The sequence below is a fragment of the Leptopilina boulardi genome, unplaced genomic scaffold (assembly GCF_019393585.1).
Source record: "Leptopilina boulardi isolate dan_hultmark-lab unplaced genomic scaffold, ZJU_Lbou_2.1 LbouV2_367, whole genome shotgun sequence".
NCBI classification, from domain to species: Eukaryota; Metazoa; Arthropoda; class Insecta; order Hymenoptera; family Figitidae; genus Leptopilina; species Leptopilina boulardi.
The window spans coordinates 946,189-971,114 of NW_026137937.1; the positions used below are offsets into that span (position 1 = coordinate 946,189).

Consider the following 24,926-nt stretch of genomic DNA (forward strand, 5'->3'; position numbering starts at 1 on the left):
ATTTTACCGATTAGTTTTACTGATACTATAAGACTTGGATTAAAAATAATTCAATCCTATACCTCCATGAAGTTGGTGTCGACGCTCAGCGCCGAAAATTGTTTTTACAGGACCAAAAATGTTAAATTATTTTCTTAAAAGTATTTTCCATCCAAATAATACCTTGAGAAATACTTATTAAGGTATTATGTGGAACCAAAACGTTTTTAAAAATGATTTCATATTTTTAGTTCCATGAAAAATAATTTTCGACGCTGAGCGTCGACGCCAACTTCAGGAAGGTAATCCTATTTGATATAGGTCTGATTAAGACTTACTTCTATTACTTATACACTGAGATAATTATTTCGTCTCAGCAACCAAAATTTGATTGGGCCAAAAAAAAATTTTGTTTGTAATTAAGTAGGATCAAACTATTTAATTGAGTATTTTTTGTTGCCATAACAAAAATTGTTAATTATAGCTCAACCAAATTTTTTTGTTAGGGCAACAAAAATGTTTGAATAATCAAACCAATAGTTGTTCTTTTTTGGTAAAATTAAGATATTTATTCTATCTTATTTCTTTTCATTTTATCATTTTTATTTATTTTATTATTTATTTATTATCAATTTAACGTTTGATTTACACTACAGTCTCAAATTGTTGGTACACCTGACGTGTGAGGAGTCAAAAACATTAGTACGAAAATTACATAATTTTTTCTTAAACTCTTTTCGATGTTATAAATGCTAAAAAGAAAAAAAATTTCTTGATATAGGTACATTCAGACACAGAATTTTATCAGCTTTGCAACCATCTGAGTTACAAGTTTCTAACTTTTTTTCTAACTTAAAATATCTTGCATTAAAGTCAGCATCAAATTTCCATTCCTTGAACGTCAGGCGCACCGACAATTTCCGACGGTACTGTATATTATTATTCTTAAATTTACAATATATTCTTATTTTTATAAAAGTGGATTGCACTAAATTTAAAAATCAATTACATTCAAATATTGTAAAATGGATACAAAGAATTTACTTGTTATTTCAGAATATTTTCTCTTCGTTGTATATTTACATTTTCTCTTATATGTAAATTTCGCCAGTTTTTGTTGTTAAGCTATAGAATAACCACGTGTACAATGAAGCGTGTATATTCAACGTACAATTTAGGACTAGTTTCTCTACTATGGTTCACTGGATAAACTCTATATATCTCAAGAGTAAATCGATTCAAGTTTCAAATTTAATAACATTTGAATGACATATTAGATATACTGGAAAAAGATGGTATTAAATATTTTCTTAATCCAAGAAAATTTTACAAGTTTGAAGTAAATTTTCCTGAATTAAGAAAATTAGTTGATCAAATACGAATATGATTTTCATGAATCAATGCTACTTTTTTTGTAGAAACAAGGAAAAACATGTTCTGTGAAAATGTCTTTTATGATAATTGAAATAATTTGTAACAGGACACCTTCAATTTTGAAATGTGAAATTATAGAAGTTGTTCCAGTTCAAATGACATACGAAAGATCTATTTTCTTAACTCTCAAAGATGAAGAAAGTAAAGATCAGGAAAATTACTCTTTTAAGAAACTATTATTCTTGGATTTGAAAGTTTTCAAGTCTTTTCGCAAATTCTAGACATTCTAGACAGAATATTGTATTTCTTTGTTATCATTTCATTTGACGAAACACGTTATTTCATTCTCTATTTTGCTTTTTACAATTCATAAAAAATGAAACAAAATAAAATTTAATATTAATTACGTACATAGAATATATGTTCGGAGTTTATTTTTCAAGAAGCACAAATTTATTGAATTTAAAAATATTTTAATTAAACTTTATTTTTATAGCTATATTTTTAAATAATTACAAATATATATTTTACTCATCTCTTTTATAATTAAATCAAAAAAAATTTCTCTCCATATAAAAAATTTCATTATTTCTCGCTTCAACTCATGTGAAAAAAAAAATTAAATTGTATATAATACACTTTTCAGTCAACTTTTATGGGATATATAGTTAATTAATTTAGACATTTGACGACGCAAAATAAAGACTGTAATTAAAGTTTATTTATACGATATTAACATGATTTAGTTAATATCACGAAAGGCTGTTAAGCTAAACATTATAATATTGCGTTGATATATGTGTTAAATAGATTAATAATAGATAGTGCGTGATAGATAATTTCAAATACCACAAATCTAATGCACGAATATCACAAAGGTATATTACGTGATAGCTGAAATTTAAGCAATTATAAATGGATATCAAACGATAAATCTATAATATCTACGTAACTAAACACAGTTAATTAACTGTGTTAATTAATTTTTATTTTAAGAATAAAATTAAAGAACAAACATAACATAATTTTTTTTTTGACAATACCTCTTTATAATTTTAAAAATTTGATACAGTTTTGTTTTTACTGTAAATTTTTTTACTACCTACTGTGCGACGTTTAGCCGTTTAGAGAAAATGTCTGACTGAACTTTACTTTTACTACTGATACGATTATTCCAAGAATTTAACTTACTAAAATTTTATTTTACTCATGATTTCTAAATTACACGACCTTGAGAAACTTCTGTCTGCTTTTACCACTGATGTAATACATTTTTTACATAGGGGAGGCCGTGGCTGTTTGGCGCACTTGAATTTATTCAAAAGTGTTAAGTTACATTAATTTTTCTCTTTATTCTGCTTAAAGTACTTGATGAACTGTAAGTTTGTACAAAATTTCATTAATATTCATTAATTATTGTGGAGTATAGATTAAAATAACTGATTTTGGCACTCCAAAGTAATTTTTTAACCTCTTCATTTTTTTGTGATATCTCTTTAAAAAATTAATTTTAGAAGAGCTTAAATATTAAGTTTTGAGCTCTATACATTTGTTATTAAGGAACAAAAAAAATTTTTTGATTTATATTAACAGTTTTTATAAAAAATTAATAAATATTTCAAAAGTACATTCGGGGTTAGATGGCGCGGTTATCTGAAAATTTCATTAAATATTAATAAAATAAAGTTGATTATATGAAATTTACACATTATTAATAAGCACCAATAACAATCCTATTCAAAAAATTTAACCGAAAAATGGTTTTTAAATATTCACAGCGTTATTATAAAAAAAAAAAAAAAAAAATATATATATATATATATGGGGCATTCTATTTTAAAATTATACCCCTAGTAAACAATTGACAATATAAGACATTTTTTAAATAATTATTTCTCCCATTTAATTAAATCAAATTACTTTTGCAATGAGTGGTTTCGAAAAAGAAATTTCTAAACTTTACAATTGTAAAAAAATGTTTTCAAAAAAACATTTAAATAGCATAAAAAATTTAGTTTGAAGGTTAAACTTGTAAATATCTCAAAACACGTTGTCTCCGATTTTGACAAAATCTATGTCAAAAGAAAGCTTAAATATTCTATTTTTTATTTCCGTAAAGTTTATAATGGACATTTTCGAGAATTTCCAGAAATTAATTAAAATTCTCAGACGTTTCGGAGGTTAAAAAGGATTGAAATTTGTATGAATGGAGAACCATTTCTTTAAGAACGGATTTTGTTTTTTAAATTTAATTTCCATTAACCTTACATTAAAACCTTACACTTGAAAATGTCCATTATAAACTTTACGGAAATAAAAAATAGAATATTTAAGCTTTCTTTTGACACAGATTTTGTCAAAATCGGAGACAACGTGTTTTGAGATATTTATAAGTTTAACCTTCAAACTAAATTTTTTATGCTAATTAAACGTTTTTTTAAAAAATTTTGTTTACAATAATAAAGTTTAGAAATTTCTCTTTCGAAACCACTCATTGCAAAAGTAATTTGATTTAATTAAATGGGAGAAATAATTATTTAAAAAATGTCTTATATTGTCAATTGTTTACTAGGGGTATAATTTTAAAATAGAATGCCCCATATATATATTTTGGTAATTTTACGATTACATTTAAATCAAACATTTAATTTAAATAAAATTTTCTAATTTTTATATTTATAATAATTTTATTGTAAAATTACACAACAAGACTTATTTTGTTAAGTCTTATATTATTTAAACTTTAAATCATATAATTTAATTAATTTCACTGCTGCGCCACGCAACCCAGTGCCGGGGTTGCTTGGCGCGCTTTGCACAGCTTCAAATAAAGTGGTATAAAAATAAAAGTATTAAATATATTTCAACTTTCTTTTTTTTTTAATTAAAGATGATATGTTACAACAAGTTTTCTATACAATGTAACTTTTTAAAAAAAGCAAAAATGAGTGAGTTACACAACAAAGTGTAAAAAGTGCACCAAGTAACCCCACCCCGGTCTCCCCTAATCCTTTTCACCAAGATTTGTAAAAAAAAACATGTTTTTGAGAAAAACGCTTTTAAAATCATAGAACGTGTTAAAACTTGTTTTTATATGCTTACATTTAATCTGCAATTCCATGCTCATTTTTTATCACTCTATAGACAAAAAATTTACAAAATAAAATCAATTATTTAAGGTAATGTGATTGTTGTATTTTCACATACACACGGAAAAAAAATATATAAAGAAACTTTGACTACTTACAATGTGAAATCTAAGCTGTCTGAAACTTCTGCTCATTTCTGTCAACTTTTACTTTGTAATTGAAAAAAATTACTTCTGAAATAGTAAAGTTTACTCCCGAAATAGTATTTTTTTTTATTATTTCCGGAGCAAATTTGTTAGAAATGAACAAAAATTCCGAACAGTTGAGAATTTACTTTGGGATCGTCCATAAATTACGTAGTCTCAAATTTGTCACTTTTTGACCCCTCCCTCCCCCCACGTAGACCAGCGTAGTTTTCGGTTTACCCCCCCCCCGTCCAGTAGAACGTAGTTTTTTCAATTTTATAAAAATGCATTTTTATTCATAAAAACATAGTATAAATAGAAACATGTCAATTAAAACACAATTTTTTTTTCATTTTTGCATATAGCAACAAACGTATCTTTTAACATGAACTTTATTAATCTTTTTTTCGTTTGAACATGAAATAAAATTGAATAAAATGTTAAATCTTCAACATCAACATAAAAAATCACTTAAATGACTAATATTTTTAATTTAAATATAAATATTTAAGAAAAATCTTCTGTAAATAATGAGATCAACCAATCATGTAGGTCAGTTATGACCGGAAATACATTTTCGTCTGATTCGTCATTAGGAACATCAAGCGAGCCTATTTGAATCTCTTCTTCTTCAAGCCACTCTATTACGGGCTCTAAAGTACCGATTTCACATAATACTTCTGTTCCCCGCTTTGTGATTAATTTGTTTACACGCTCGCTTCGGGAAGTTAGGTTCGAATTTTAAATTACCCGCGCTATTTAAAAAAAAGAAAAATAAATAAGATATAAAACTACGTAGTCATGGCTTGAACCCCTCCCCTCCCCCACGTAGTCAACCGTAGACTTTCGCTGGACCCCCCCTCCCCCTAAGCTGGCTACGTAGTTTATGGACGATCCCTTTTGAAGTAGTAAAAGTTACAATTACAATTATCAGTTCAAATACAATTTATATTTGTTTCAAGTAAATATTTATTTGATAATAGTCAAATATAAGCAATTATTTGAAACAAATAAATTTTTTCTCACAATCAGTATAGAGTAAATTTTCTTGTTCATTGTCTTGAAAATCAAATCATTAATAATAAATATTCATTCAAGTTCTAATATGATTCAAGATTTTTACTATACTATACAAAGCAATATCTATATAACGTATAGGAGAATCACAGATGGTCGTGAGCTTACATTACAAGCTGATAAATAACATTTTGATCTGCAACTGACGTAAGCTCGGTGTGAACGTGATACAAGAGTTATATATGAGCACATTAGTACCTTCACATATATAGCTACTTGTGCGTACCACCCTCCCTTTGCTTGTTAATGAGGTTGGCATATTCAGTGATATCAAGTCAAGTAACTTTCTAGTGGAATTTAAACAATGTTCGTTTCGGTGAAGAGAAATTGCCAACATTACTAAATCTACAGGAATTGTAGACATAACTTATCCCGAAAATACATACATTTTATGTGTAAAATTGTATACGCTTGTATTTCACGTATATTGCCTTCAATTAAATCCGTTTAATGAATTCTAAATAATAATATGTATATTAGGAGTATTTAAAATTCAATGAACAAAAAAAAATATCAAAATATTAAGTTGCCAGGAGTCTTTTCTTGTAAAAAAAAATAGTATACAAAAGATAAATTAAAACAAATAAAATTAAATTTAATTAAAATTAATAATTAATAAATAAAACATAATAATGTTTTTTAACGTATGTATTAATTTATTAAAAAAATTTTATAATTTTTAATTATTATATCACCCAATTTTGAATTATTTATATCATTATTATATTAAGCTTTTAATTTTTCTAAACTCAATTATGATGGAGAGAATTTTCTAAAATTTTGAAAAAAGATAAAATTTATAAAAAAAAATCAGTTATAATAATATATATTTTATTGTTTAACAAACACGAGTGTAAAAAGTGAGGTTTGTAAGAAAAAAATTATAAATAGATTTATATATTTGCTTTGCGCACCGCTTTAATTTTAATTAATACAATTAATATAATATACATTTGTATATGTTTTTTTCTAATTTAATTTTTTTCAAAAGTAATAATCTCTAATTCAAAGAAATATATTGCTTCTAACTCTTTTTACCAAAAAAATTTCTCTAATATTAAAAATATATTATTTTTCTATCAATTTACATTAAATAACATACTATTCAAATTTTTATTTCTTGACCTTAATTTTCTTTTTTATTTTCGCTAACAAAAAAACTCTGCCTTTAATCTGCATCAACAAATATTAATAATGGAATAGAAAAAAGCACTAAAGTGATTTAAAATCATTTTTCTGCTTCTGTGGCTTTATTCTTTTTTATTAACAATATATTGAAAAATAATGTTTCAACATATTTTAAAATCCAATAAACAAAACAAATCACGTGAGTTTTACTTTTTATAAAAAAGAAAAACAAAGAGAGAAAAGAAAAGAACATAAAAACACTCTGATTCATATATGAGGAGGAAAAAAGAGAGTATTTTTCTCTCTAAATCTTTTTAAAAAGAGTCACAAGAGGGACTTTATTAATTTCGTTTGTGGACTAATCACATGAATGAAGTGACTTGACAGAATAAATGGCTCTCTTTCTCTCTTTTCACCAGACACTTAATAATAATATTTTTAAGCCACCTCAGCAGCTGGCGGACAAGCCAAAGCTTGTCAGTTATATATTAAACGGGAAAAAGGGTTTTTTTTTATTTCAAATGAAATTTTTCTTTCGATTCATTTCACACACACACACACATATTTCAAATCGAGAATCATCAAATTTTTTACATTTCTAAATTATTTTCTTTTTCATAAAAATATATAGTTTAGAAAATAAATCAGAGTTTAAGTGTAATCCTAAATTTTAGAAGTACATTATATAGAGGCTATTATGATAAAATTATGATAAACTTTCTAATGAAGTAGAAATTCTTCACTTCTATTATATTATATATGGACCGTGAATTATTTGCACCGATTGTGAATTGTGTGAAACAACGTGACCTGCGCCCTTTACGAAAATTTCTCTGCTCCACGAAGCGTTTCATAATTCACTTTACAAAATCATCTATGGAATTTATTTTCCTCCAAAGCGTCAACATCCTTTTTAGAAAATTAAAATCAACTTTCAAATTACTCTAAAAATAACCGGAGTAATTGCAATTTGATACTTGTAATTTTAATGTGATTTTAATTTGATTTTCAAGTAAGTGAAGATATTTCCATGTTCTATTTAAAATTGTATTTGAAGATATTTGAAAGTCCCATTTATAGACAATATCCTATTAAATATATATATATATATATATAATTTTTTCATGTTATTCTAAATAAATAATGTTACAGTAGGGGTCAAAAATGTTGAAAAAGTGCGTGACATCATTTGTGAAAGTTCCCTATTGGCTACTACAGGCTACCTTGTAACAAGTAAATTATTTCTATTTTAAATAACAATAAAGTTATTGAGAGTATTAAATTTATTTTTCACTTACAGGAAGGTAGATCAACTGGCCCTAAATTACTTACATTCACTTTGTAAATTACATGTAAATGTCACAAGCATTGAAAAAAAACTTTAGAGAATTAAATAGGGGAATAGTGTCAGGGTTGGACACAGTTTTGGTTTTTTGTTTATAAATATTTTGTTTAGATAAATTTAGTCAATTGTGGTATATAAGTGGAAAGATCTACAAAAGAGGAACACTTTTGCTGTGGACCGTAAATTGATTGGTCCAAAATTAAAAAAGTTATAAACATTTAAAAAAAAAAAAAATCTAGTCAGGGTTGGACTTTTCAGTCAGGGTTGGACACATTTTGAAAATCGAAACGCATTATTGGTAAAAACGTAAAATAACATTTGTAATGTTTTTTATTCTTATTTTTTCATGTTTATCTTTACTTATTGTTTACAAATTGTAAAGCTTCATGGGTTTAAAAAAGGAATCAACTCAAATTACAAAAAATGACGCTTTATTGTTCCAAATAACTCAATGAAATGATGAACAAAATTTATACAATTTAAGTATTATTTTTCTAATATCTTTGGCACAATTTTGCACTGATTTATCAATAAAATAAAATTTATTTATAAATTGTGTCAAATTCATATAATTAATATGGGTGTCCAACCCTAACTGTATAAAGTGTCCAACCCTAACTAGAAGCATCATTTTCGAATTGTGCTAACCATAACTAGACATGTGTCGCGATTCGAGTTTTCACTTTTTTTCTTCTTAAATTATGTACCCCACAATACATTCAATAAGCTTATCTTGCCGAATTCTTGCTTTTTTACACATTTTTTTAGGTTTATTCACAAGTCAAACAAAACTTTTTTTGTCTCTTCGATTGCACCGAAGTCACAGGAGACGCTACTTTTGATTCTCCAAAAATGTAATGCCACAAAAAGTTAGGTTATACTACTAGAAGATTCGTCACGTACGCACACAGGTGGCGCTAGTGTTCTTATTTAAAAAAAGCCAAGTGTCCAACCCTGACAAGTGTCCAACCCTGACACTATTCCCCTAATTTTTTTAAATTGTATATATATACAATTGTTAGATTATTTGCATGATAATGGAAAAAAAATTTTCACTTATCGGAAGGTTGATCAACTGGCTCTAAATTACTTTCATGCATCCACTTTGTAAATTACATGTAAATGTCACGAGCATTGAAAAAGAACTTTAGAGAATTGAATTCACAAGGAGTTTGCAAGTTGAACATAACGTACATCAAAATTATTTTTTAAATTTATATTTACTGTTGCAGAAAAATTGAAACATCAATGTAAGTAAAAAGTACAAATATAAAAATTATTAACCGTTTTGAATATTATAAACATTTTTCACCTTTTTTTTTAATTATTAAAATCATTTTCAATTGATCGAAACTAGTACATTTGTCAAAATAAACCAAATTGAATTTGAAAATATAGCCATTGCAACAATTAAATTATTTTCGTTTTAGATAAAAATGAAGTTACTGTTCTGCAGTCAGCAGTTAATTCTCCTGATTTTGATCTGCTTTCAAGGACAATCCTTTTCAAAAAATTGGAATTCTTTCCACAATGTCGTAATAAATTACGTCCAACGTGATGATCGAATATGGCAAACATTACTAATTGTCAATGGCAGTGGAAACAACGAATTTATAAATTTACACAATATCTCAACGATTGTAGTTGACATTCGAAATATAACGGAAAATTATCTTCTTGTACGTGAAAGTAACTCATTCTTGAGGAATCCTCAATCAACATTGTTCATTGTCACTTGTCTATCGTTGGTTCTTAATCCGTTGACATTAACATCACAAATAATAAATTTTATAACTCTACTTGCTCCAGCAAAAAGACGACCAAAAGTGTTAATTGCAGAGAAAATAAAAAACAATCTAAACTATACAGAATTGCTTACATTTATGTGGTCGAAAAATGTTCTCGATGTTAGTATCCTGGAGCTGAAGAACAAACAAAGTAAAATTGATTTCTTTTCATCTGTCAATGACATTACGATTACCAGACTATTGTTTTACAATCCGTTTACAAAGAAACTGCATAACAAGAAAATGACTCTTAAATTAAACATTTTTCCGGATAAATTGAAAAATGTATACAGATATCCTTTAATTGTTGGATACTATCAGGATCCTCCGTATGTGAATATTTCTCGTAACTCAACAGATCACGTAATAAATGTCGATGGACATGACGTTATGCCTGTTAGAGCATATGCAGATGCAAAGAATTTTCAAATTGTTGAACGTTTTTCAAAGAAATTCTTTGACGTTACGAACTGCATTAAAGAAAAGAACCAAGGTTTTATATTTGACCTAATTAACAACACTATACAAATTCTTGCCAGCCAGTCTATTAGACCGTCAGGATGTTATGAAAATTTAATGGAAATGGCTGCAACTAATCAAGCAATTCATTATTATGCTTTAGTACCAAAGTCTTTGGAAAAATCACTGGAATTGTCAAATAATTGGAAAATTTTAAATGTCCTAATAGTCATTAGCTTGTTGATTTTAGTTTGGATCGTAGCCAGAATTTCACGATTTAATTCAATATATTGGCAAATCTTGTATCTTGGAGAAATGGCACTTGGAATGGGTGTGCCCCATGAGCCAAATTTTTTAGCCCAAAGAATACTTATGGGATCAATGATATGGACATGTTTTTTCTATTCATCAGAAATTTATTCGACTTTTACAAGCGTTAGCTTACCTGTCGTGTCAACTACCAAAATGAAGAGTCTTGATGAATTATATGCATCAAATCTCGTTTTATTTATCCACCCAAACATGTATGAATTAGTAAACTATACTGGTGCATTTGATGCAAAAATTTCTCGGAATTTTTATAAAAGATCTTGTAATGATCCTGTTCTTGGTGGAAAATGCACTAAATTATTGTTGAGGGAGAAAAATGTAACAGACATATTGAATAGTAATCTTGAAGAATTATCAGAAGGAGATGATAAAATGAAGAAGTGTATTGAGAATAAATTAGGGAACAAAAAAGTAAAATGCTTACTCAATAGTAATGGAAATGACAAACAGGTGACAAAAATAAGGTGCATTAACGATTTGATAGAAAATAAAAATGTAACATGCATGCTTAATAGTGATCGAGGAATATTGGTAATAAGAGATTCAAAACGGAAGTACAAGAAGGCAACAATTAACGCAATTAAGGAAATTGTCTATTTGCGATTAAATACTGTTCTTTTTGAGTATGGATCTCCTTATGTTGCATCTTTCGAAGATGTTTATATGAAATTATCAGAAGCTGGAATTTTGCTGAAATGGCACAATAAGTATTTTAATACCGAGGGTAGTGATGAAACGAGTTTGTTTGAAGTAGTACCTTCAGACGCGGGTGGCGAGACAAATTTGAAAGATAGTCTTATCAATGTTTTGATTTTTGGATATACATGTTCTACAATTGTATTTATTGGAGAAATCTGTTTCTATAATTTTTATCGTTTACAACAATCACGTCTGGTAATTACTCTTTAAGGACTCTTTACTATAGTATTCTATACTCTCTAAATCTGAATCAGTGAAAAATTCCAAACCACTACCAGCTGTCTAATAATTTTAATAAGATTCTCAAAATCTTTATTTCAAACTAAGAAAACAAAAAGATTTACATTTTCCAAGCTATAACAGGCAAAGTTTTGTTTTCTTATTTAAAAATTGACTATTTAGAAAAGATATCTCAAAATTATAACCATTTGAGTATGTATTAATAAATTGTCTTTCAAAAAGTTAAATATAAAAACATTATTTTGTCTTTGAAACTGGTTTTCGATTTTAATCCGCAGTAAATAGTTCATTTATCTGCTAGAAAGTCAAAAAGTATTTGTGATTTGCTGGACATATATGTATATGGGCAATGGACTGTCAAGGTCAAGTAATATATATATACATTTAATGCAAATAAATATTTATTTTATCATTGTTAATTAACCTATTATTTGAATTTAAAAAAAATTCCAAGCTAAGTTCCTGAAATTATAAGAACAAAAATTTATTTTTTTAAGATTAATATAAGAACAATTAAAATTTTTAACAGACTCAAATAAAATATTTTTTTCAAATATAAATATTTCACTTAGGCATAAGTGGATTTCACGTCAAAAGTCCTGGCAAAATAAAAATTTTATCCAATCTATCCCCAATTTTTTTTATGAGTTGTCTTATATGTTGCTAATTTATCAGCCAATTATTTTTGAATTTTATAAAAAATTAGTAGTATGTGAGGGGGTATAAGTTTTGAGTTTTTTTATGGCACGCTATACAAACTACTTAATTTTAATACTCATAAAAAAAAATTAAGGATAGATTGGATAAAATTTTTATTTTGTCAAGACCTTTGACGTGAAATCCATCTTATTGATAAGTGAAAATAAGGTCACACATGAAAAAGTGAATATTTCACATATTCAGATTTAGAGAGCAAATTTTTCATTTATCCGAAATTGGAAATGACCGAAGTAACAATTGTCAGTAAGATTTTGGAGTAATTTTTTAAAATTTACCAATCACGATTTTCTTGATAATTTCTTATTGGTGAATTTTAAAAATCACACCAAAATCTTTTGTGTCAATTTTTGTATTAACTACACGTATTTTATATATATATATATATATATATTTGAAATATCGATTGGATTTAATGGATAACCTTTCTTTCTATTTGAAAGAAATAAAAGAATGGTGTAACGGTCACGTCCCAATCAAGCGTTTCATCGAATGTTCGCTTGATTACTTTTTCCACGTTTTGCTTTATTGTCACACAATTTCAATGCTTTCTGAAAAAAGATATGTTACTGCACCTTTAAAGCTTTGAGGTTTTCGAGAAGATAGAAGCTAACATTTAAACAGCACATATTTTATATTCTATGTCTGTTGATCGATTTTCTAAAGCGAATTTAACAGTCAATAAATGAAACCACACTGTGGTCAAATTGTGTGTTTTCCATCCAACTTCAATTCAAAAAGACGAATTGTGCTTTGAGTTTAGGAAAATCAATACGTTATTGATTACTAACGTATGTTTTAAGTTGACATATTGGGTAAATTGAGTGAAATTTTTTGAAATTTAAATATTATTTGAAAAAGTGTGTTTCACTCAGACAGAAGTTTATCAAGATCGTGTAATTTAGAAATCATCAATAAAATACAATTTTAGCAATACAGAACTTTGCTAAATTTTCTTGTAATAATCGTATCAGTAGTAAAAGAAAGTTTATAGTCAGATTTTCAAAATTTCATTTAATATCAATATTAATCATCAACACTTATAGTTAAACATTAATTTTTTAAAAATATTGTTACTTTTTGTTAAAGTAGTAAAAGTCTGTTTTAAGTAGAAAATTTTTAGTCAAACAGAATGGTATTAATTCTTGTATCTTAAGAATCAAAAGTAAAAGTGATTTTCAGTCAGACTTAAGTGTTTTAATTCTTATAATTTCTAAAATTTTAGGATCTGTACGAAAATAAGATTTCATCAAAATCTTTACAATTTTAGTATAAGTAGTAAAAGTAAGTTTTAGACAGACAAACTGTTTTAACGACTTCACCCGTCAGTGAAGTGGTTAAATTCTTGTAATTTTTGAATTAGTAATAAAAATATTATATAGTCAGGAAAAATGGTTTAAATTTAAAATAAAATAATTTGATGGTCTTATGCTATTTTCAAAATATGTGCAAACGATCATTGATCAAATTAAATTAGAAAGTAGCGCTAGTGAAGTTTGTTGAGTATACTCTCTTCAATTAGCAGTTGTTCAGTGTGTGTTTTTGTATATATGTGTAACGAAAATTCTATTCCATGTGTAATATATTCATTAATAGAGGTAAATTCAAGCGAATTAAGTGGATTAGACGAGACCGTTGGATTCGCGGTTACAGAACGTTTCGCACTCGGTATTGCTTGCGTATTTGGTCCGTTTTTGCGATGCCACACAACGTGTATAATGAGGCCAATAATGCGTAGAAATCCATTTATCGTTGGTCGTGCGTGACATAGAGTATGTAATTTAAACATATGACACAAATACTATCTCCGTCATTGTTTATCACTTTCGATAGACAACCGTCATTCTTCTATCCCTTTCTACTGTATCGTCAAATTCTTCCATTACACACATACAACTATAAGCAATATTCAAACAAGCCTGGATTAGAATTCACATTAAGCGTACCTCGATCAACCGAATTAGGATCGACGTCAAACTGAAATCCAGTCGCAATTTCTATGCGCCTCGATTTCTACTGAAATAAATCATGTTCCTGCACATTAAATGATGTACAGGAATGTCGTACTATATCAGTAGTATGACAATACAATTAGACGCCTATAAGCCACCAAAATATAATCAGATTAGTTGTATTTCCATACATTATTTTCAAACCAAAAAAAATTTCTATACAATTTTTTTTTGTTTTTTAATTTCAAAATAATACACACTATTAGATTATTTTATTAACCTAATTCTGCCTTCTTAAAACTTTCTAATTAATTATTCAATTATCTTATATCCTGATATATTAAAAAAAAAATTCACTCGCTTAATGCAACAATCTTGTAGGCAAACAAAAACTGTACAAAGATAAAAACATTTCACTCGCAAAAACTGCAGGAATATAACAACTTTTCTACCTGCTAAAGTGAAATTCTTTTTCAACGAAGAATGTAAATATATATAAATCCTCTTTATATAACCAATGTTGCCTTTACCCTCTAAACAAAGACGAAGAACTAAAACGAGCTGCAAGAAATATCTACTTAAAAGCAAATTGCAAAAAATAGCCGTCTTCATCATTCGTTTGCTAATGTTCTCAAGTAAAGTCGACAGAGCAAAAGATGAGAATAAAAGTGCATTTTCATTTTGCAATAAACTTATAAAAAAAAAAAATCTGAAACTGTAAATCGTTTAATAAAAAATATATATTCAATTTAATTTTCAAATTAATTGAATTAATTTCAAATAACAAAAATGATTCCATTTATAAAACTGAGACAGAATCAGATTTTTATACTTGGATCAAAAAATGAAAAATAAAAATGATAATTCTTAGAAAATCAGTTATCTTTTTATTATTTATCTATTTTTTTAAAAAATTCCAGCTATCCTCTGTCTGACTTAAACATACATTTTTACTCAAGTAAAAAAAATACCACTCATTTATCGTCTAATCAATCTGAATTATTTTTTTTTTATTTTGCGAAAGGTACTTTAACCGAAACAGATTTTTCCACTTCAATCAAAAACTATAAAACTTCAATGCCGCACTTTTTTTATGTCTTAGTAAATTGAAAAAAACTGAGTTTATTTTATTTGTTAAAAGAAATCAACATGTCTGATTGAATTGTATTTTTTTACTTAAACAAAAAAAAAATTCTAAATTCAAGAATATAATATTGCTTCATATTAAAGAAAGTAATCTCCGAATTTTATTCTGAATATACTATTATTAAAATAAGAAAAAATTTATTTATTTATTTGTACAGTGTGTGACGTTGTAAAATTTTTTATAAATTTTATTTTTTTTTTTTAAATTAATTAATTAAATTTTACTTAATCTAAAATACCCTTACAACCCGTCCCTGGATCAACACACGAAAAATAGCAGAAGACAATTGAATGCCGGTGTATGGTTACCGATTAATATCATCAAAAACAAAATACCATTTATCGTCCTCTTTAGTCGGCAACCATCGAAGAACCAACATCTTAGAAAAAGTTGTATTTTTTTAAAATATTTGTTTTGTGTTTTCGCTGTGCCATTATAATTTTGTGAAATTTCTTTTGGTAAGATTGTTTTCTTTTTGAAAAATTTAGCAAAGGAAAAAAATATATATTATTAAAAATTTTCTTATTTTCTATTTTTAACTTATCTTGTAAATGATTTCCTTTTTCTGAATTTTTCTTTTCATTAATAATTATAATTCATTTTTGCATGTTTTAATTGTGATTTCTTTCTTATTTAAAAATGTTTTCTTCATTATTTGAAAATTGTAATTTTGACCCTATTTCTCATTAATATTAGTTTGTATTTGTGACTACTATTAATTCCCCATTTATGTGTTTTGACCATTTCCCCAAAAATCTCTTGATAAAATTTTTATTGATTGTCATGATTTAATTTATAAAAAAGAAATTAATCAATCTTGGAAATTCCGTGACAAGTGAGCACAAGCGTCTTTCTTATTGTTCATTTTGCTTGTCTTTTATTATAATCAGCCATTTTAAAAATCATGTTATAAATAAAAAAAAATGTTTAATTAAAGTGAAATTTATATTTTATAACTTTGTTAAATTATTTCTATTAATTCAAATTAATTTTTTTTTGTGTCAATTCTTGCAGCCTTCTTTCACGTATTCCCCCTCTCTACCGATTTCTTTTGAGTAGCCGAGGAAATCAAGTCGTTGTGATTTATTATTATTTTTTTTTGTGATCATTTGATCTGGCGCCCGCGGATAATTTTATTAATTTAATCTTTCAATTATTAACAACGCCAGTGTAACCTAAAAATTATTTCTATTTAATTAAAAATTTGCAAATAGGGTTACAAGAGGTAAACCCGCGGTCCTATTGGACCATTTGTGGGAAACCATTTCTAATTAAATACAAAGATGATATGATTTCTTTGATATTATTTATTTCTAAATAAATTTTTCTTCATACCTCGTTCGAAAGTACGTATATCCCGCATCGACCTCCGAGCAGAAAGTCGAACATTTGTGTATTGCTATACAATGTTCTTGATGCACACGCGCGCCATCTATTACAGCGGGAGCAAAAATTCTTTTGTAAATGGCTCGGTCGGTAACTCATCGCGATTTTATCCCAATAGAAACGAGTTCAACTGCTGACAGCTGATTTTTTTTTCTCGATGTCTCTCTCTTATTCTCTAAAGTCCTCTCTCTTACAGTCGTTATATAGAACTATTTTATACAGTAAAACCCCGTTTATCCGAGGTCTCGATTATCCGAGGTGGTGTCCCAGTAGAAAATTCTGCATTATCCGAGTCTAGTCCACGTCATCCGAGTTATTTTTAATTTTAGTTTTTTATAAATATGAGTTTATTTTTAATAAATTCAAATTGTTTAAATTATTATGGAATATTTACAATATTATTTTCCCGTTTGTATTAAATAATAAGTGTTTAAACAATAATAATGTTAAATTGTAATAAATATTTAAAAATTCGGATTATCCGAGTTTTCGCCTTATCCGAGGTAGGTCCGGTCCCCATTAGCTCGGATAACCAGAGTCCTACTGTAAACAAAAAATTTTCTTTGAAGTTTTATTATTGTGAATATGCAACAAACAACGTACGTACTAATCTTCTCTTTTTGACAGAGAACATAAAAATTTCTTAGGATTACTCAGTGTTTGTATGTGTCAGAGAATATTATATAAGTAAATAAAATATACTCCGAAATTTGAATATATATATTTAGTTGCAAAAATTGGAATTATATTTGTATTTTCTTTGCTTTTTTTTGATGCCTGCCCCCGACCAGTAGCACTCGCTTCGCTCGACTGCCAGAAGGAGACAGAGAAAAAGTCCGAGCTTTCAGAGTGTCAGTTAGAGGCGTTGAAGCGAGTGAGCAAAAGTAAAAGATGGCCGTCTGTAAAATGGAATACGCAATTGAAATATTTTTAATTAGTGAATTATTGTGCGTACTTTCGATCGGATATGAAGAAAATTAGTATACGTTATTAGGGGCTTCGCCTCGGGCATCATCGCTGTGTGGGAATTTCGAACTTTCTGACCTAATAATGTAATATACTATTTAATTGAAAATTTTATTTAAATTTATTTAAAAGATATTATTTCTTTAAATAGATGGATATGCGATTAAATAAATTTTTTTTAATAAAATAATTGTAACAATTAATTTTATGAAAATTAAAAATGTAATTATATAAAATAAAAAAAATAGATTATAATTTTTAACGTACTCACAATTTGATGAAGATCGTAGTTGAAAACTAATCTGAAACATAGAAATAAGATAGTTTTTACTTTCGATAATCATGATTTATTAACCCCTTCACTGTCAGCCACACGCATACGTTGTATCGTGATCATCTTAAAACAAAATAAATTAAATTTTCTATTGAAATTGTAAAATAAATTCTTTTATATCATTATTCGCACACTACAGGTATCAATGATGTTTGGTAATTAAATAATTATTTATTATTTTCAATTAATAAATAATTAAAAAATCAGGAAAATTTTTTTTTTTTTAATTCAGAGACCCTAAAAACCAAAATACTAAGTTTCTTAAAAATTTGTCAACCAGAATTTATTGGATATTTTGAGATCACAGTATCAATTTTTTCTCTAACAGTGAAGGGGAAGAGGATTAAAATTTTGGTCAAATGTGAGCAATGAATTTTCTGAAAAATCATAACTATTGTATAACAGAATAAAAAAATTTTGACCTGCATGTTTTCGAAAAAAAAATTTAATATTTTTACAACTAATCAGCTGTTGTTCCTTCATTAGAAAAATATTCACAAAAATATAATCGAAATGGAAAATATATAGGTATTATTTTTATTTCTGAAAGTTTTAATACAGATATACATATTAGTGTCAAAGTCGAGTCACTTCAAATTTGAATCTCTAATGTCATATTAAACCATCAAAATGTTATAATTTTAAGCATGAAACTATTCCACTTTGAACTTTGAATGAGAAGCTTAATCTCCCTTAAAATTAATTGAAGTTTGAAGTTGAAGAAACTACTTGAAACTTCAAGTTGCGCTGAAAAAAAATTAGTTTTTTTTTGCACATCCTAAAGAAAAATTATTAACATATATAATATTTATATAAAAATAATATTTATTATATAAAAATTAGTTTCTATTTCTTTATAAGAAAAATGTATTTTTTTTCGTATATCTTATAAAGACTTTCAGAATTTTATTAAGTTTTCTCAAAACATTATTTTGTCTTATTAAATTATTTAATCCTTTATCGAAAATTCAATAATAACTAAAAAGAAAGAAAAAAAAAGTAAGAAAGAAGAACAAAAAATGTTATCAAAGAGAGCAGAAAACATATATCTTTTAATTGTACAAATAAATGTTATTCGACATAGTAACGGTCCATTAAAAGAAATTCTATTTTCTGTGTAAGTTTCAATGATTTCAAAAGGTCACTATTTGACAATAATTCTTAATGAAATAAAATAACGTCTCTTTGAAGCGCATTTTTTTTATTACTCTTTCTATTCAACAAATTTTGTCAAAAGAAAACTACTAGTTCCTTTTGCCGTAACTTCAAATCCAGTTCAACTACTCTTTTCCTTGCTTCTTTATTTTAGCTGGAGGCAGGAACTTTTTGTTGGAATAAGGCTTAACGAAGTTTTGGAGGTAATAGCCATTCATCAAATATATATATATATATATATATATATAGTAAGTAAAAAAACGGCGACAAAAGCACCATTTGATTCATGTCCTGTCCAATAAAATCTCTTTTGATTTCGAGTTTTTACGGCAATCTTTCTATTTGTTAAACTGAAAGAAATGGTTAGCTGAGAGTACTATTTTGTTAGTAAAAAGATTGTTGTTAATTTTTATTAGTGACTGTTACGATTTAGTTAGTTAATCCAGCCATTTTGTTAGTAAAATAACACCAAAAAATCCAATAATTCTTTTTTCTAAACACCAAAAGTTCTAGTAATTCTTTTTCTGCGAATTATCAAAAATTCCAATAATTCCTTTTACCCCAAAAACAACAAAATAATTCAGTTCATATTTAAACAATCAAAGAAAATTTTCATTAACAACACAATTATATTCAACGAAATAATTTTGTTCGTCCAAATTAATAAACATTTGTTTGAGATAATATTTCAACTTCGTTTCAGTGAATAGAAATTTTGTTGATAGTAGAAAATTTTTTTAAAAATATTTTATTCGTTGAACTTTGCTCTTCTCAAAAGTGAGTATTTCTATGATACACGAGAGGAGATTCGGAAATGCCTTGGGGGCGTTTTCACGATATACTTGTGTTTTTTTGCGGCCACGCAAAAATGAGGGTAATTTTCGCAGGAAAAAAAAGAGGATGCATAAGCTGACGGAATGGAAAAGACGAGGTAGTTGTATATAAAAGGGACGATATGTGCAATGAGAGGAAAATGGGCTAAAGAGGCGAGAGAGAGAAAAAAAATGTGTGACTATATAGAAATGACATGAATGATAGAAGAAAGGACCAACTATACAATGTGAGGGGAACTGGACTAGGGAAACGACAAAAGGGGAAAGGGTATTGGAAAAATGAGATTTGATCCGGCTGGTATTGTCGAGACAAAAGAAAGGACAAGGCACCCTCTTCCGAGAGGCTTGAGATCTCAAGTGGAAAAACGACCGCAATGAACTTTGATAATGATAAAAAAAAAAAAAAAAAAAAAAATGTAGCACTGCGTAGGTTTCAATTGAGAAAATATTTTCAAATCGAAATGTTACTTCCCTTTAATGTTCCTCTATACAATAGAATTAATATAATTATAAAAACAAAATTATTTAATATTTATTTTATAATAAAAATGCCGATTATTCAGATAAATTATTTTTAGGGTAAATGTCCCAATTACTGTGATGTACAACCCAAGACCGACTTTAATGATAAAATAATAATAAAAAATATTAACTTTTTTAAAAAAGGCATATGCTGGTATGCATGAATTACTGCGAATGCTGTGCACCAATTACTGCAACGCTAAAAGTGTTGATTTAGAGGTTAGGTCGACTGGATAAACCACAGTAATAGTAGCTTATAGGTTCAATTGTAACTTAAATAAATAATTTGATAATAATCGAAATATGCATCATTAGTGGATATAATATCAAATATCATTTGGAATAAGTTTTAAAGTCATTTTGAAACAGTTTTATGTTCTCAATTACTAAGTTTTACTAATTTTATAAAAATCACAGTAATTGGCGCATCAGCAGTAATTCATACACTTACCCTATAATTTAATTAAAAATATCGAAATTTTTTTTTATTGGAAAAAAATTCCAATTTAAGTTATTTTCAATAAAAAAAAAAAAAAAAAAATTCGAAATATTCTTTAAAATACAAAGAGCGTATATGTATATATAATGAAGTAATTTTTTTTTTCTAAAAAGATATATATATATAGGTATATATAAAATCGAGAGAAGAGCACGTACGAGATTTTCTTGTGAAGGATACATTGCGACATTTTTGTAGATCTATTCACACCATCATGCTGAGCGTGTCAAGAATAAAACGTGGTAGCGATCAACTTCAACGTACTTTCATCGAATGGCGTGGATATGGCATTCAAGGAAATACGCATTGATAGCTTGGATACGAGTGCGGATTTCTCGAATATATACTTTTACAAAATGTCTACTAGAGAATAAGAAAGAATACACGAGATGGATTTAAAGTTATATTGGTGTTGTTTTATGTGAAAGTATACATTAACATAAAAACGAAATGGAAAGACAAATAAAATAACAATATACTATAATATAAACAACATACTTAAACGAATTCTGCGATGTGTAAATATTTTTAGTGAGAAAATTTTAAAGGATTTTTGCGATAACCTGTTTTTATGATCAATTTTCCTTTATGCTTTTTATTGTAAATAGAGAAATATTTTATCCGCAATGCTTGCAGTTTAGTTTTTTTTAATGTTACATTCTTTTCAATGAATTCAACTAAATTTTGGTTGGGCTATTCACGAACATAAAAACTGTATGTGACCAAACGTTTTACTGAAATAAAAATTTCCAATGCAGAGCATGAATTCTTTTACTAACATTTTTTTTTTTAAATTTTTAGTTAACTAACTTTTAACCCTTAAATTAAAAATAATTAATTACTTTCGAAAAAATAAGTTGTAAATATTTCAATAAAAAATAATTCTGTAAACTTTGTTATCTGCGATATGAAAAATACTAGTTTTCGAGACATTTTTTTAGATATGAATTGAGTCTATAAATCGATAGAAATCAAGTACATGAAAATCAATAAAGCTATACAATAATGAAAATTTTTAAAACTACGAAGATAAGAAAAATACGTTAATAAAAAGTAGTGATTCGAAGAAATTGAAATCTTGATCTACACATACTGTATAATCAAATAAATTCTTATGGTAAACAAACATACATGATCAGAAAATGAAGCGATTGCAAATAACAAAAATATATAGTTCAACTTTCTGAAAAATGTATTACAGAGAACCGAATTTTCAAAATTACTTTACATTTCCTGCGTGTTAGAAATACAACAATATACCTTCAAAAATCAATATACGAAAATTTGCTATGGTCAGAAAAACTTCTTGAAAATATATTTCCTCTATATCTTGTACAAGCTTCTTTAAAAAGTAAAATTCAAAAACATTTGATGAAACTTGACTAATAAAAAAAAATAATATAAATAACATAATAGTACTAGTAATAATACATTATAAAACTTTTTATACCTTTTTCCAACTCAAACTTACTTCTACTACTGGTAATAAAATTTCTAAAATTTAAACACTTATATGTACTGCTAAAACTTACTTTTACGAAAAATAAAATTACAAAAATTTGAATGCTTATGTCTGACTAAAAATTACATAGACTACTGACATTCAATAAATATTAAAAGTATTTTTTATAAAAATTAACAGATTTACTTTAATCTTGGTATCCAGGGGTTTTTGGAGTCGCTGATTACGAATTTGAAGTCAGTTTTTCAAAATCCAAAATGGCGGACGATTTTTTTTTTTAAATTAATGAATTTTAATAAAACTTGATATCTAGGGCTTTTTCGTGTCGCTGATTACGAATTTGAAGTCAGATTTTCATAATCAGAATTTTAAATCCGTATTCAGCGATACCAAAAACATATATAACACACCTAGTCTGATCAAATGAAATTTTTTTTTATTTTCTGAACCTGTGTGTAATCTTTCACAAAAAATACGGATAAAAGGATTATGAAGAAAATTTTCAAAATATACTTGCATAACACTTGAAAAAAATTACATTAGAACTGTGGTAGAAATTTTTTTCAATTTTTAGAAAAAAAAACATATCCAATATTCAAAAATTTATTTTCAAAAATCACTATATAAAAATCAAATGCACGCTTCTCTCGTTTTTCACGCAATAATTTAATCGGTTACTTGGATTCTCTTAAGAGAATATATATAGAGTCACAGTGTGGCGCCAAGAAGTCTGAAAAATGGATATCGAAAGCAACGCAATTTGGTGCGGATATTGAAAATGCAAGTCGCAACGTCATAGATCTTGAGCTTCATTTTATTTTATCCAAGGGAATTATCTGAAATGGATTTACGGATCATGCATGATAGGGAGGCTCATTTTGACAATGTCGCATTATTATCGTTATATAGTGAGGCCTGATATGCATTTGAATGAAGCTTCAAAAAAAAGAGAGAAAAAAAGAAAAACAAGTTGTAAATTCAGATGTTCATTACATGAACATTTTGCGATCAGCAAAAAAATTTGCTTCCTCGTGGGAAAAGCATTACCAATGAAATAAAAATACAAAAATAATATAATAATATAAACATTTGAGTGCCTATAGATTTGAATTAAATTTAAAGAATTAATGGAAGTTAAAAAATCAAAAATTCTCATTTTATCTGAAATTTCTAAAAATTAATGAAAAATAATATATAATTTATAATTATTTACAATTATATCGGTTTGTTTGAATGCAAGAAACACAATTATTTTATATTAAAACTTGAATTTAAACAAATACAAAATTTTTCAGCTAAAATAGGAATTTTTTTTAACTTTCATTAATAATTAATTAAATTTACCTCAAATGTATACTTTCTATATATCAATCAATTCGTTTTCATTCAAGGAATACAATTATTTTATATATAAACTTCAATTTTAAAAATCACAAAATTTTATTGCCAAAATGTGTATTTTTGATTTTTTAACTTTCATTAATTCTTTAAATTTAAATTGCAACTATACTTCATATATACCAATCGATTTGTCTTGACGTAAGGAATACGATTTTATTATATATAACCTTAAATTTTTCTATTTAAAAATTTTTTCGATTAAAAAAAATTTTTTGGAAAAAAGACGATAAAATTTGTTTTTTTGGGTATTTTTTATAATTCTTTGGTCAGATTTGAGATATTAATATGATAAATGAGTCTACAAACGAAAGGACTACAAAGCAAAAAATATATAACTTTATTCCTTTCCCCTCTTCATTTTTTTATCTCACTATATTTTACTATCAAGAGATAATATGATTTTGCAGTCGATATATTTGTTGCAGAAATTTGGAAGCTTAAGCCTAATCCTATTCCATGGCACGTTCCAACGTTTGGGGGCAACGGATCAGTAGTCTGCTTTTCGTTAGTGTAAACCGCAAAGTGCTTGCGCGTTAGATAAATTTACATAAATTAAATTCCACTTGGAAAATACGCTTGCGCCACGCTCAACTTGCACCATCGCTCTTTTCCTCTTCCCCATTCCATTTTTTCCCAGTTCCTCATTCGGATTCGGGCTTTTGCATCACCGCTCCACGATTAGTGGATATATATATATATATTATTTATATGAAAGAGAAAATATTGGAATTTGAAAATTTAAAAAATAGAAAAGTTTTACCATGCAAACTGTATTGTATAAATCACACAAAGAATTAAAAATAACTTTAATGAAAAAAAATTACATGAATATTATTTTAAAAAATAGATTAAGATTTAAA

At 26.8% G+C, this 24,926-nt stretch overlaps 3 protein-coding genes across 7 annotated transcripts in view; 2 read left to right on the forward strand and 1 right to left on the reverse strand.

The window, feature by feature from the left end:
• Positions 1 to 24,926, forward strand: part of LOC127287005 (ras-related protein Rab-24-like) — a 590,458-nt gene that overhangs the window by 405,712 nt on the left and 159,820 nt on the right. The window lies entirely within an intron of this gene.
• Positions 1 to 24,926, reverse strand: part of LOC127286996 (sodium-coupled monocarboxylate transporter 2) — a 415,172-nt gene that overhangs the window by 327,640 nt on the left and 62,606 nt on the right. The window contains exon 2 of the mRNA XM_051313677.1: positions 18,132 to 18,162. The gene's annotated coding sequence lies outside the window, so the exon portion shown is untranslated. The remainder of the gene's footprint in view (positions 1 to 18,131; positions 18,163 to 24,926) is intronic.
• Positions 1 to 24,926, forward strand: part of LOC127286995 (alpha-2B adrenergic receptor) — a 234,854-nt gene that overhangs the window by 171,958 nt on the left and 37,970 nt on the right. The window lies entirely within an intron of this gene.